The sequence below is a fragment of the Ceratotherium simum genome, chromosome 1 (genome assembly GCF_057802395.1).
Source record: "Ceratotherium simum simum isolate JZ-2026a chromosome 1, ASM5780239v1, whole genome shotgun sequence".
Taxonomy (NCBI): Eukaryota; Metazoa; Chordata; class Mammalia; order Perissodactyla; family Rhinocerotidae; genus Ceratotherium; species Ceratotherium simum.
Window position 1 is genome coordinate 92,516,013 of NC_141900.1, and position 14,123 is coordinate 92,530,135.

Sequence of the window (14,123 nt, forward strand, 5' to 3'; positions counted from 1 at the left end):
GTCTTTAAGACTTCAAAATGGAAGTCTTCAATCTTTAGAATGGGAGCATTTTTCTTGCTGGGTAGATATGTACATATCCTATATATTACATATATTATTTTATATTAAATTATATATATAATTTGGTGTTGTGTTACGTGAGAAACTTTGAAGTTTTACTCTATATTATTGTGTGAATAGTAATATCAATGTGCACATTATTATTAATCAGAAATTACATGACAAATTAGAAGTGAGGTTGATATGCTATAAACATGCCTTCTTTCTTTCTCCAAATTCTGCTGTCACCATCTATTGGTATCTCCAAATCAAACCTATCCCTGAGACTTGTCTAGAATTCATCCCCTCTTCCCTGTCCACACATCTTTTCAGACCTTTAGCATCTCGCACATGAAGTATCCCCAGAACCTTATGTTTCTAACTGGTCTCCCACCTCCAGTCTTTCCCTAGCACAATCTATGCCTCACACCGCCAGAATGACCTTTCTAAAATGTAAATCTCAACATGTTGTTCTCTTGTTAAAAATTCTTCACTGTTTCTCAACTGTCTAGGATAAACTCTAAAATCAAACCCACGTGAGATCTTCCATAACTGATCAAAACCTTTTTGCCAAGCCATATCAGCTCTTTCTTCATTCCCCGACGGCTTGAGGACATAATACACAGAAATAGCTTAGTGTAATGACTAGCACAGAGTAAATGCTAAATTAATGTTGGCCAATATATTTCTTTTTCTCTTTATTCTTTTCCTCCTCTTCTTCTTCCTCTTCATCTAATTTATTATTATTACAATACTAATAAGCAATGATAAGCGCCACATTTAAACAAGCCATCCCCAAAACTAATAATAATAGCTAAGGAAGGTCATGATGTGGCCAGCATTTTGTTGAATATTTTACATCCTATATCATTTAATCTCCCACAATCAGGCACATAGCCTGATACATTCTAGGTACTCAGTATATGTTTGTTATTGTGGTATGCATAGTCAATATAATAATAAAGACATTTTTGGCTTTTAATATTCACAGCAAAGTTCTTTGGAAGGTGAAAATATTGGTATTTCATCTTAAAGAGCTCTATGGGGTTGACTGAATTGTTTTCTTGGATATTAACCTAAACTATTTACAAAAGAGTTAACTTGTAAAAGTGCTAGGCAACTTGGATGATTTTATCTATCCTGGTAGTAGACTGCCAACCGGAACTTGTTAGGGCTGCTGATGAGGTCTGAGATAAGAACAGAAGCCATATTTTCATAAATACGTACATTTCACATGTGTTGGGAATACGGAGCTTTATTTTTTTCCAACGTTCTGCATAGATAATATGTAACCCTGTAAATATGCATAGTCCCCATTCCATTTTATTGTATCAAAGAAGTTATAAGCATCTCCATCGGCTAAACACCAATCTGGATTCAAATTTCCAGCTCATGGATAATACGCAACAACAAAAAGAATAACAAAACTGAAGATCTGTGTTTTTAGGATCAGTGAAAATAAACAGCAAAAAGTGTGGTAGCAGGGCGGTATTTTGAAGTTGTCTGTATCTACTGGGTTCAGAAAGGCAGGACTGCTCTTTTCTGAGGTTGAGGACCCCGTATAGCTTTGAATGTTGATCTCTGGCAGATCTGTGGCAGAACTGGACCCACGTTTTCAGCAGTCAATATTCATAGTCATTAGGTAAAGTGCTGTGAATAATCAGATCCTGAATTAGTTAAATCACTACTGTCTTCTAAGAATTTTGAAAGAGATTCATTCACCAGTTGAGTCCTTGAAATACTCCATTCCTCTTGTAAAGATTTTGAGTCAGCAGGTTTGGGGTCAGACACAGGAATCTTTATCTTTAACTAGCACCTCAGGTGATACTGAGGTGGGTAATCACAGGACCACATTTAAATAATACCAGATTGAAGAATTGGCATCTAAAGGGCAAATGAAGAGGAAAGAAGATAGGCTGCTCAACCCACATGTTGTTGCCAATATCATCATGCGAGTTTTCCACCTTGTGTGGGCCATTGAGACTGAGCGCTTAGTTGCGGCCAGAGACTTTTTAATTTTCTGGTGTGGACGATGAATAACAATTCAGGAGGACAGCCATGGATAAAGATGCTTCCCTTCCATGTCATATGATACCTGTACCTGTTGTTTAGATGGGGTACAGTCCCATCTGCATACTTTATGTTCTTCGAGTTAAATCAGTCCTGGCCATTTAAGAAATAAGCACTTGACTTCTTTTCTATACCTTGTTTCATTTTTCCCTGTCTACAAATCTTCATTCTCCCTGATATCTGCCTGGGAAGATATCTTCATGATTCCAAAGCTCCTCTGTGCTCTCTCCTATCTAGTGTTCTGTCTAGGTTTTTGTTACTAATCTAGCTGGACCAAGATCCTGGCATTTTTCCACTTCCTCTCTCCCAGCCCTGGTGGAGGAGTTCGTGAGAGTGAGGGAATTGTGGTAAATGTTAATTACCACATGTCACTGTTACTGTTGCAAAATGTTGGTGTATTATGATGATCTCCAGTCACAGACTGATATAATATAATACCTCCTCTAGGAATAGGAAAGCTGTAATGATATTTCCTGATGCTGTTGCTCACCCTTGGTCATGAAGATGATTCTTCTACTTTAATAAAGCAAAGAAGCTCTCCTTTACCTCCACAACTACGCCAAGCCAATAAACAAGATGGAATAATATAGGAAGATGAGCCTATTATTTCTTGATTATTTAATTAACTACTAAGGAGCTCTTTAGAAGACATGAGATGGGGAGCTAAAGAATTATCTGAAGGCTAATTTTTCCCACTCTTCATAAAAGTTAAGCTTGAAATAATTTGACTCATAGAGGGAAGAACATAATTTTCACACACAGTTTTATACTGTTGAACACATCAAACGAAGATTTTCTAATACTCTGTGCCTTCCTTGGCACTGCTACAGAGGGAACAGCCTTCTATCATATAACCGACAGGAAAATAGGAAAACTTTAATTCATTGTGTTCTTTGGAGAGCATCAGAGCATTTGGTTTCATTTTTAGGAAGAGAGTGAGCAGCCCCATGACCAAAGTATTTCCTGGATTTGTCTGCTGTTTACTTGCTTCATCCTCAAAATTACTTTGCTATCAGATTTTATCAGTGGAGTGGCCAGTTATGTCTTCATATGTAAGCCTAATTATTATAGACTTGTTTTCACCCTCTATGTTGTGTTCTGGGAGTTCTGAAGGCAAAGAGAGCGGTGGATGATGTAGGTTTAATTTCTGTTGTCTCTGGCCACTGGGTGTCATTCAAAGGTAAACAAGAAGACACCATTTTGCTTTTATTTTAAAGTGAGCATGACTGGACATTTACATGTTAGGGAAAATTCTAGAATTTTGCATCAGATCCTCTTCTGTGACAATAGTGACAACAACAAAAACAGTGAAATGACAGCAGCTCTTTTTTGAGTGTCTACCAAATTTTAGGACCTGTGCCATTTCTTTACATATATTATTCCTATACCTCACGCCAACTCTATGTGGTAAATGTTTGTTATTTTTTCTTTGTATGTGTAGAAATTAGTGCTCGTTGACACTAAATAGCTTGTCTAGGTCTAAGAGTGAGTTCATCGTTTTGGGCATCAGTCTCATGTCTAACATCTAAGATCAATTTAAAAAATTTGGTTTTTGTTTGTTTTGTTTTAATATATCATAAGTAGTTTCTTTAAGGGAATATCCATTATATTATTTGGCATCTAATTCTGATAAAGCCAAGGAAGAAGCAAGAGGGAAGAAAAAGAATTAGAGGCACATCACACTTTGAGTCACTTTTCAGAAAGTGGAATCATGAAAACAGAGTTTATCCTGGAGAAATCTGTCTCAGGTGAGATAGAATCAGTCTTGGCCACTCACCTCTTGGCTTAGTCTAATTTTAGGCTTCATGTTTGAAAATGCTCGCTCCTTCGTAGTCCCAGGAAGCTCTTTCTAGGCATAGGGGGAGAAAGAGTCTTAGCAAGGCTTCCAGCTATGGAATTTCTAAGGCATAATATATAACTTCATGAAGATCTATAAAACGTTTATATGTTGGAACATTGCTGTTGACTATGAAAACACTATGTCTTAGTAAAATGTTATTTTTTGATCTCCTTCTATTTCATATCATTCTATCTATTCCCTTCCTCTGCAAAACAATTGCTATTACTTAACATCAACCTCTGAATTGCAGATATAAAACAAAAGGCCAAAGGAGTTAATTATTCTGAGGGATGAACCATCAGTGGATTAATTCTGTTCCAGTTTACATGTCCACTGTCAACTCTATTTGCTTGTATGTCTCAAGTCTCCTGAGAATCATTAGCGTCTATTGGTAAATGATAATTCCAGCTAATTTTTTACAATTAATTGAAATTTCACACTCTTACATTTCAATATCAGTCAATATTTTTACACACTGACACTTTTAATCAAGGATTATCTTTCACAAGGGAGCTACAACAGGGCCCTAATTAATTAAAGTGATAATTGCTCCTTTCCCACTCAGTTTGTTAGTTACATAACACATTCTTCAAGAGATTCACATCCTTAGCATTCCTCTTTAAAATTCCGCCATTTATAAGGAGATTCTTTGGCTTTTCTCTCTGTTGGAATTTACTAAAAATTCAAATTACTTTTATTTTCAAGAAGTGATACAGAAAGGAGGTCATATTTATTTTCCAGCAACTTTCTATATTCAAACAAAATAAAATGACATCTTTCTATCATTGAAGTGTTAGATAGAATCCCACGGGTCATTTTCTTGGAAGAAAGAGGTTGTCAAATGTCTTCTCTTTGATGTGCACTGGCTTATTCTGGCTTCTTTATCACAATGCAAGTTCCCATGGTCCATTCTTCTTGGCTCTTTCTTCCATTTCTCAATCCTCGGCTACTTAATTGCTCTTGCCTGCTCAGTGCCTAAGGTTTGTTATGTTTTTCCTCTGGTTTAGTCCCATTATTTTGAATTGAAGCTAGACATTGAATCTAGAATGTTGGCTATAATTGGCAGCCCTGCTCTCTTCTCCTTTAATAGGTATTTCTCCAATTCCTATATTTTGGCACCTCTTGGTGTGAGATGACGCATTTTCAGAAATAATTGATGGTGACTTTAAATCCTTTAGCTTTTCCCTAAGACTTAAGCATTGCAGATCATTGAAATCAGTGCACCATATACTGGTAAGATTTTCTAAAGGTCATTATCCCTGTTTGCTTCTTTTAATTAAATTAGCATGACTTATTCCTTCCACTTGCAGCAAATATTTGACTACTTTTTAAAATTATTTTTTCTCCCAAACTCTTATGTGTTCTTACTTTACTTTTCCAATATAGTTGAAAATGAAGCGATATCAATAGTTTGATTATTTAAAATTTACACTGCTTTTTTTTCATTACTCTGTATAGTTATTGAAAGATAACTTTTCTTATTACGCTGGTTTCTTTTTTTTTTTTAATAGACTTTATTTTTTAGAGAAGTTTTAGGTTCACAGCAAAATTGAGTAGAAAGTACAGAGAGTTCCCATATACCCCCATCCCCCCAATACTCACAGCATCCCCCACTATCAACATCCCTGGCTGGAGTGGTACATTTTTTACGATGGATGAACCTACATTGCACATTATAATCACCCAAAGTTCATAGTTTACGTTAGGGTTTGCTCTTGGTGTTGCGTGTTCTATGGGTTTTGACAAATGTATACTGACATGTATCCACCATTATAGCATCATAAAGAGTAGTTTCATGCCCCCAAATCCTCTGTGCTCCTCCCAATTTATCCCTCCCTCCTTCCTAACCTTTGGTAACCACTGATCCTTTTACTGTTTCCATAGTTTTGCTTCTTCCAGAAGGTCATATGGTTGGAATCATACCATGTGTAGCCTTTTCAGATTGGCTTCTTTCACTTGGTGAGTCTTTTCAGTGTTTGATAACTCATTTCTTTTTAGTGCTGAAATATATTCCATTGCATTAGTTTTTCTTTGGTATTTTCATTAAATCAGTAAATGTTTTCCCTTACATCTTGAAGATAAATTTTAGTTATGCATTAGAGAAATACTTTTCATTTTGTCAAGTATATTATATTACTTTATTCTTGTATTGGATTTTCTCTATTCTTACATTTTCATGTTCTTAAACTCTAGAACTTTCCAATAATAGCCACAGAACTCATGTACTGAATATTTAAATTCTATCTCTTTTTTCTTCTTCCTTTAACCCACCCTCCCCCTATTTCAGCACTTATAAAAGAGTATTGTTACTTGGCATCTTGTGTTTTTTATTCAACTATTTTTATTTTGCCACTATTAAATTTTTCACAAGATGTTTTTTGTAGCTGAGGCACAAAAATGTTTCACCTCTTTGTTGAAAGACTTAAATGGTTTGCTTATCCAGTTTTGGCAACTCTTGTGCTCCCTTGAGTGTTTAAATACAAGAATAGGGAAGAAAGGACAACCCAGAGCTGTTCTTCCCCACCTCTCATTCCCAATTGATCTTCCAAGCCTTAGCAGTCATGCTCATGATGAAGCTAGATAAAAAAGCTGTAAACTTACCCAAGATACTTCTACTGACCCCTAAATGGAGCACTATAAGTCTTAATTTGTTTTACCAATAGCAGACAGAGTATTTTTATTTCTATTTGAGAAGTAGAATAAGTCTGAGAGATTGTTTAGTACCCTTTGGGTTGTGCCCTTTTCGCTGTTCTCTGCTTTTAGGAAAATTGGTGCTGTTTGGTGTATTGGTCTAGTCATTCTAGCTGTTTAGACATGGCCTTTGCACTGGGCAGCTAATTTACCCACTTTTTTAACTTGACTCTTAGTATCTTTGCTTGGGTGCACTCTTCAACTTACACACATGCCTTGTATTCAACTCCTTCACATGATGAAATTGTCATTGATATTCTCTGCTTTCATTAGAAGAAACCTGCCCCATATGGGCAAGATTTCTTGTTGGTGTTTTTAATTTTAATTCTTCTTCTCAGCATTGAATCTTATGCCTGGCTCTATTCTTGGCACCTATCAGAGCTCAATAAATATTTTTTCATGATGATTTTATGCAACTAGTTGGCTTAAAGTCTAAAGTTTCTTACTACCCTAATCTGCTTCTTCTGTTGCTTTCATAATAGCAAGTCATCATTTTCTGAAATAGCTCAAAGAAACTCTCTTTCTAGGTAAAATTTTCCTTTCAGAATAAATCTTCCCTTCTGACAAATTTTCCTACTTTTGAAACCAACACTTCATCGAAGCCTAAGCAAAATTTTCTATGGGCTACCTTTTGTACATATATAGTAGTATTATTACTTTATTCAAGCTGAGTTTAATTAATATCTAGCGCATGAACTCTTAAAGGGACCCAACTTGTTTGTTTTTATATGTAACATATGTTGAAACAAATTTTAGCTAGCACAGATCACACATGATTTAAACAGACTACTTTTTCTCCTCACACTAGGATGGATTTTCAGGGCCACTGACTCTTTTTGCTTGTTGCCATCTACAAGATATAAGACCAAAGATGGAGAATAATTTATGTCATGAACCTAAATATCATTCTGGATAAATTGCCACACTATAGCCTTAGTCTTACGCATAGAATTGGAGTATTCATTTATTTGTTCTTTTATTCATTCATGCATTCAACAGATATTGGCTGAACACCTATTTTGTGCATAACAATGTCTTGTGCCCCTGCTATCCCTCCTACCTGACGTCCCTATCATCATGCAGGAATATTAATAGGGGAAGGAGAGGTACTACACTCACATGCGCACTTTCCTCCCCTCTTACATAGTCTCAGCATCCCTGCAAACAGCGCTGCTGCAACCTTGGCAGTTATGGTGGAACTGTGCTCCCTGGCAGCGGGAAGACCACTGGCCTTCACCACCTCCTAGAGAGCTTAGTAAGACAAGGCTTCGACCTCTTCCCCTGACTTGAGGATCTAGTGTCTCCCAAAGAGTGCACCCCACTGTCAGGCAGTATAAAGTTGTGGTTAAGAATAGGCACTTTGGAGACAATTCTACCATTGTCAGTTTCCCTTTAGTTCCTTCAACTTCACAGATTCAAGAATTTAGTGAAATGTTCAACATCGAGTCTGACACATTTATTTTGCAGTTAAGGAGACTGTGAGCAAGAGTAGTGGTTATCGTGTGGGTGACAATAGGTTGAGGTTATAGAATGACGATTTGGGATCTAAACATCCTGACCCCCAACCCATTGTCAATATCATTACTCCCCCTGACTACTCCTATGAAATGTTCCACGTGATTATTACTTATTTATTTATTTTTTTGTGAGGAAGATGAGCCCTGAGCTAACATCTGCCAATCCTCCTCTTTTTGCTGAGGAAGACTGGCCCTGGGCTAACATCCGTGCCAATATTCCTCCACTTTATATGGGACGCCGCCACTGCATGGCCTGACAAGCGATGCATGAGTGCGTGCCCGGGATCTGAACCCAGGCTGCCAGCAGCAGAGCGTGCACACTTAACTGCTACGCCACAGGGCCGGCTCCCCACATGATTATTTTTAATGCTAGAGTTTAATTCCTTTTAAGAAAGATGTGAGGCTATAAAAAACTCCTTGTTATTCTTCCTTATTTGTGTAGGATTTCTGATTCTTTTTCTACCTCCCCTCTTCTGTTTCCCTGATGCTTTACAAAGGGGTCTTATGATTTAGTGGTAAGATTTTGTTGGAAAGGCTGAGGTTCAAATATGCGTTATCATCAAAACTTTAATGACAGATATGATGTGGTGCCAACCTATCAGAACATAGGTCTCCCATTATGTCATTCTTCTGGGCCCCTGCTGAGACTCAACTCTGGTTCAATGAGCTACTTCAATCTTGAGAGTATCTACTTTCCTGATTTCCAGAAGTTTTGGAAACCTCATCCATTCATTATTGTTACTGAATTGCATGTAAATAATTAGGATTTTATTAATCCTGGCAGTATCTATTTGGACCAATATATATATATTTTTAAATAACATTGATGCTTATAAAAAGATATCAACTCAACCTTTTAACTTTACATAATAGAGAATAATTAGAAACAAATTACATGATGCATTTGTTCCTTGGAGATGTATGACAGCTTTTAAAAAGCAGAAGGAAGTATGATGGATAAAGCCTTTTAGAAAATAGCATGAAAATCCACTTCTTTCTTCTGCTTTCCCATTTCATGAGGTCATTAGCAAACTCTGTTGTCACATCTACTGCCAAATTGGCAAAAATTGTCCATGCAGTATCTTTAGAGCAAGAAAAAGAGACAAATTGGAAAGCTGTATTTTGATGTCATCTCTCCTAATTCTGTCAATGTACTTTTCTTCCAAAGAGCATATTACTTCCCCCTGAAGCCCTGATAACCATAAATGTAATCAGCTTTGCCACAAATGTTTTCAAAATGAACTGCCCCTTTTTTGGTTGTCTTTTTGCTTTGTTTTGTATCAGAGGAAAGAGGAGAGGAGAAGCAGTTGGTGGTGAGTTGAGGAACTGGTGTTGTCTAGGACACTGGGCATTTCATGGTCCAGAGAGATTCACAATGAGGTGACAGAATGCTCTCTCAGACCACTGTCACTTACGCTGGAATGTGATGTGCCCCGGGGGAATGTTGGGAAGACACTTGCAAAGCTATTTTAAGAGGCATTTGCAGCTGTGAGAGGACAAGAAAGTATAGGAGAACCTGCCAGAAGCCTTGTTTGTAAATACTGTATTCTTTTTAACGGCTACTCAGTGGAAAAAGAAAAAGGATGTTTTGCCAGGAAATGCAGCTACGTATCTTGCCTAACTAAAAGAGAATTTCACACTAAATGATGACCCGAAATTAAAATGGAAATATTTCAACAAAAATCACAGGAAATTGTCTTGTTTGTTTGTTTGTTTTGTGTTTCTCCCATGTGAGCTCCCCAAGCTTATCAATGAGCTGGTGCTATTAGTTGGTACCAGTGAGGAATCCATCAGAAGACAGATGGGACTTTGTGTTCAGAGAAACTGTATTTGAGGAGGGTGAAGGCTAATTTGACTCCACCTTTTTAGACAATGTTTCATCCTTCTTCATATAGGCTCGGAGAAAAAAGATTTGGACAGAGATGACAATCCTTCTTTGGATTGCGCCTCCTTAACGATGGAGAAAAGGGAGAAACAAATCAGACACCAGTGTTTCCCCCCTTCTCTGTCTGTGGGACCCTTGTTGATTCCCAAGAGAGCTGGAGCACAGCTTGCTCCCAAAGATGAGCACGACTGGGGAATTCCCTTCGACTCCACCCCCCCTCCCAGAAAAAGAGCTCAAATTCCAGAAGCATCATATATACAGTAGTCCACCCTTATCTACAGTTTTGCTTTCAATAGCTTCAGTTACCTGCAGTCAACTGCAGTCTGAAAATATTAAATGGAAAATTCCAGAAATAAACAATTTATAAGTTTTAAGTTGCACACCATTCTGAGTATCATGATGAAGCCTCATGCTGTCCAGCTCCGTCCCACTCCATCCCGCCCGGGATGTGAATCATCTATTTGTCCAGCATCTCCACGCTGTATGCCTTACCCACCCATTAGTCACTTACTAGTCCTCTTGGTTATGAGATCAACTGTCATCAGATCGACTGTCGTATCGCAGTGCTTGTGTTCAAGTAACCCTTATTTTACTTAATAATGGCCCCGAAGCACAAGAGTAGTGATGCTGGCAATTCAGATATGCCAAAGAGAAGTGGTAAAGTGCTTCCTTTAAGTGAATATGTGAAACTTCTTGACTTACTAGGAAAAGAAAAAAAGTTGTATGCTGAGGTTGCTCCAAACTATGGTAACTTTTATTACAGTATATTGTTATAGTTGTTCTGTTTTATTATTAGCTGTTGTTAATCTCTTACTATGCCTAATTTATAAATTAAATTTTATCATAGGTATGTAAATATAGGAAAAAAACATAGTATATATAGGATTTGGTGCTATCCACGATTTCAGGCATCCAACTGGAGGTCTTGGAACACACCCCCTGCAGAAAAGGGGGTACTGTTTTATATTCATATAAAGAGGATATTATCCATATTTAAAACTGAAAAAAAAATCCATTAGTCATGTCAGTATCATTCTCATCATTCTGCATTTTAAAGCTTACTTTCCTGTCTGCCTGCAGTATTCAGTTGGTTATTGTATAGAAGGCACGTGCAAGTGCTTTGTAAAGGACAGACATTGATACACTGGAAATACTTGTTTATTCATTTATTCTTCAACATTTATTGCTGCAAAATTAGGTACAGCCAGGTACTCTGCTGGACATCTAGGATACAAAGATGATTAATCATAATCCTGGCCCTTCCAGCCTATCCTGGGAGATAAGGTGAGGAATAAACAATGATTCACAATAGACTCCAGCAGTTATAGAGGCGAAAGGTGGGAGTAACCCAGCTGAAACTTGGTTTAATAGAGCATTTGAAGAGTGAGTAGGGTTTCACCGGGTTGATGGGGGATGTCTTAGTCAGCTTGGGCTCCTATAACAAATAAACCATGGACGAGGTGGCTTCAACAATAAACATTATAATTGAGTACTTGTATAAGGTGTTTGAAGATATAAATTTATATAAAACAATTCTAAATATAAATGTATGTATGGTATGAAGAGAATAACTACACTTTACCAAAACTTAGCAAGTAATGGCTGTCACAATAAAGAAAAAGTATTAAAATATGTAAGGCACACATTGAGAGGTCAGAAAAAGAGCAGTGTGGGTTTGAGTAAATAACACCTTATATTTTCACGTTGCTCTGGAGTTCCCAAAGCTCATCACTGCATTGTTTTAGAGCAGGAGTTGGGGCCAAGTACAACCTTTGATCTGTTTATATATGGCGTCTATTCAAGAATGTTTTTTGCATTGTTAAAAGGTTGTTCAAAAAAAAAAAGAAGAAGAAGTTGCAACAGAGATCAAATGTGGCCTTCAATGTCTATAATATTTACTACCTGGCATTTTACCAAAAAAATTTTTCTGGCCTCTCTTTTAGAAGAAGCTTCACAGATACTTGTAGTGCTTCTCAAAGTATAACTAGTTCTACTTAGTTCCATTTCTCTTCAAATTCAGGCAAGATGGGTGAGGCACATGGCCTAGCTTCATGTGGTTTGGGTTAAGGAAACTTGATTTGTTGGGGTGGTTCTAACTGGCAAATTCTGTATTCCATTGTCTCATAAATGTACCTAGTTGATCAAGTGTCTCAGTTTGGGTTTCAGAACACATGTCCATCGCTTCATCTTTGTGCTTGATTCCCACTCTTGAAGTCATATTTGTGGGTTATGTAGTGACAGTTTAAAATAAATAGTGCTTTGTTAAAAAAGAAAAAAAAACTTTTACAATTTACAGTGGATTATCAGATCTATCACCTCATTTCATTTTTCACAAAAACTCCAAAAGGGCAATAGTAACAAATTGAGGAAATTCAGAATTAGCAATCTCAGATGATTTGTCCAGGGTGATACAGCTTGAATGAGAATTCAGAATGCCCAACTCCCATCTGGTTGTCTTTTCCATCCTTCCTCTCAGAAAACTCACGATGTCATTGCCAGAAATGCCCTAGAGTGTGCAGCAAAAGTCAACTGCAAACTCGTCTGTGATAAATCTTCTAGATGGGTTACAGAGAAATAAATTAAGAATGATGGGCCCGAACTTTTCTCTTGAACCAACTCACCCTCAAAAACAGGAAACTCAAAACTTCACTGACCCTGCCTCACAGGAATGATTCTGTCTCTCTCCTGAGGAAACCAAGTGTCCACTCAGGGGAGAGGAAGAAGAAATCTCCGATGCTTGATCTCTGTGAAGCAGCTCTCATTTGCAGTATATATGCATGTTACTTAGGATATATGTATATTTTAATTTTACTTGGAAATACCTCATGATCTGACTGTGTCTTCATTTTGCGTTTGAAGAAACTGAGGTGGAGAGGAAAAGTTCTCTGTCCTGGAAGGTGATTTGATGGCCACTCTTGATTCACTGAGACAATCCCAGCTCAGGAAACTTTGGGAAGACAGATCTGAAGGAAAGCTACCTATAGGAATTTTAAATCCTCTGGGTGGAACATAAGTGTTCCCCTGGGAGCCCTGAGGAGAGCTCTACAGGACTCCCTGATACACTATAATTTCCTCAGGGAAGAATTAAGATTAAGAATCCTCATTCTCTTTTTCTTCCTTGTCCTGGCCCTGTTGGATGTGTTGCTTTGCCCTGCTCTATTTAAACATTTGAATTTTACCTATACATTGCCATTCCCACAGAGGACTAGAGCACCAAGTCATAGCTTAGTTCATGGGCCCCTAATATGAAACCTAAGAAAGGCCTTCCTGTCTTAAAATGGATAGGACCCGAATTCCCCTCTTTCCTGTGATGACTGATAAATATACGCAGTCATGCCATGTCCGCACTGATGAGATGAGAGATGTTATACTTCAAGAACCTTCCTAGTCTTATCCTTGCTTCAGCCTAAAGTGAATGGTTGACATGTGGTGTTGGAAGCTATGGGAATTCAGTGAGAAATGTTTTAGCAGGTTTTCACAAAGAAATTACATATATGAGTAGGAATAACATTTTTCAAGTCACCCCAATCATCAGCCCTCAATCTTCAGGGCAAAAGATCTCTCTGCTACGGAATGAATTTTGAGAAATGAGGAATTAGCATTTCCTGCTCAGACTGTTTGTTGATGAGCCTTATGCCTCACAACTTCCCTTAATTCAACATGGGGCTAGAATCTGTTTTATTTCCTCCAATGGGAAAATCATAAGAATAGTTATTCTTCTTAACAAAGTGGCTTGGGAGCTTCAAAGAAATGTTGGTGTGATTATTCCAATTAGAAGTGATCACTTATTCAAAAAAGAACTTTTTTGACTCATAGCCCAATTTGTACTGTCCTCATTTCCTTCAGAATTGTTGCTCTTGAAAATTGTTACAATATTCAGTACTGATGGGAAGATGTGCTCTGAGGAGACAGGCTGGTGGTGTGAGGTTGTATGCTCAGCCATCACTGAATGCTAGCCCTTTGCAGGTAGCCTTGAGTGCACAGGGAACCACTCCTGCTTACACAGAGGGGGACTTGACTTCAAAGCACGCCTAGATCTTCTCAAGCTAAGGAGAAGAGAATAACCCGTTTATACCTGTCT